The following is a 1,789-nucleotide window of genomic DNA, read 5'->3' as shown; positions in this document are numbered from 1 at the left end:
AAATGAAAGTTGTTCTGTTTGTGAGGCTTATTCCACACTCACTGCTTACTTGTGAAAATGTTAAGTCTCTCTCGCTCTCTCAGCTTTCTGGTTAGTTGATTGGATTGCAACGCTCTGCTATTTTGGCACAGATAGTTTGTCATGAGGATCACATGTGAGTCTGAAAATAGGGGCTATGAATATAAGACGATCACTAACAAATCCAATAAGGAACTCAGGAGAAACTTCTCTAACCTGAGAGTGATGAGAACATGGAACTCGAAGGACTAGGGCGGCACGGTGGCACAGTGGTTAGCACTGCTGCCTCATAGCACCAGGGCTCCGGGTTCGATTCCTGGCTTGGGTCACTGTGCAGATTCTGCACATTCTCCCCGTGTCTGCGTGGGTTTCCTCCGGGTGCTCCGGTTTCCTCCCACAGTCTGAAAGCTGTGCTGGTTAGGTGCATTGGCCATGCTAAATTCTCCCTCAGTGTACCCAAACAGGCGCCAGAGTGTGGCAACCAGGGCATTTTCACAGTGACTTCATTGCGGTGTTAATGTAAGCCTACTTGTGACACTAATAAATAAATAGGTGAAAGCTCCACAGTCTCGGCTGACACTCGGTGCTGTAAGGGAGAGTGCTGTGTGGTTGGAGGTACTGTGGCTTTTGGCTGAGACTTTAAACCAAGACACCAACTGCCTGTTCAAGAAAGATGTGGAGATGCCGGCGTTGGACTGGGGTGAACACAGTAAGAGTTTTAACAACACCAGGTTAAGGTCCAACAGGCTTATTTGGTAGCAAATACCATTAGCTTTCAGAGCGCTGCTCCTTCGTCAGATGGAGTGGAAATCCCCAGTGGCATCACTTGAAGAAGAGAGGGGAAGTTTCCCTGGTGGCCGAGCCAAAATTCTTCCCACAGCATCCAAACTAACTGGCATTTTGTCTGATTTCGCGGGATCTTCCTAAGCACAAATTGGCTACACTATTTTCTTACCCGCTACACCTCAAAGGTGTATTGGTTGTGAAGGACTCTGGGATATCATGATGGCGTGAAAGGCACTATATAAATGCAAGTCTTTCTGCAACTGGACACAATTCAATGACATGCACTTAGGCAGCTTTGAGAAAAAGACCAGGGCATTTCTGACACAGGCCTCCCACGATCTCTTGCACAGAGGAATTGGCAGGAATCCTCTGTTCTCACCACCCTCACTGCTCTAAGACCATAAGATATAGGAGCAGAATTTTGCCATTCAGCCCATCGTGTCTGCTCTGCCATTCAATCATGGCTGATAAGTTTCTCAACCCCGTTCTCCCGTCTTTTCCCCGTAACCTTTGATCCCCCTATTGATCAAGAACCTATCTATCTCTGTCTTAAATACACTCAATGACCTGGCCTCCGCTGCCTTCTGTGGCAATGAGTTCCACAGATTCACCACCCTCTGGCTGAAGAAATTCCTCCTCATCTTGGTTCTAAGTTCTCTCATCACTCACTGGTCTGGTCACTCTCCCCCAGTTACTCTGTGGGCACTCTCTGGCCACTCACTTTCAGATACTCTCTGGTCTCTCTCACTCTCGACACGGTGGCACAGTGGTTAGCACTGCTGCCTCACAGCGCCAGGGACCTGGATTTGATTCCTGGCTTGTGTCACTGTGCGGAGTCTGCACGTTCTCCCCGTGTCTGTGTGTGTTTCCTCCGGGTGCTCCAGTTTCCTCCCACAGGCCAAAGATGTGCGGATTAGGTTGATTGGCCGTGCTAAATTGCCCCTTACTGTCAGGGGGATTAGCTAGGGTTATGAGGATATGGGTT

The sequence above is a fragment of the Mustelus asterias genome, chromosome 5 (assembly GCF_964213995.1).
Source record: "Mustelus asterias chromosome 5, sMusAst1.hap1.1, whole genome shotgun sequence".
Lineage (NCBI taxonomy): Eukaryota > Metazoa > Chordata > Chondrichthyes > Carcharhiniformes > Triakidae > Mustelus > Mustelus asterias.
This window is presented reverse-complemented; position numbering follows the sequence as displayed.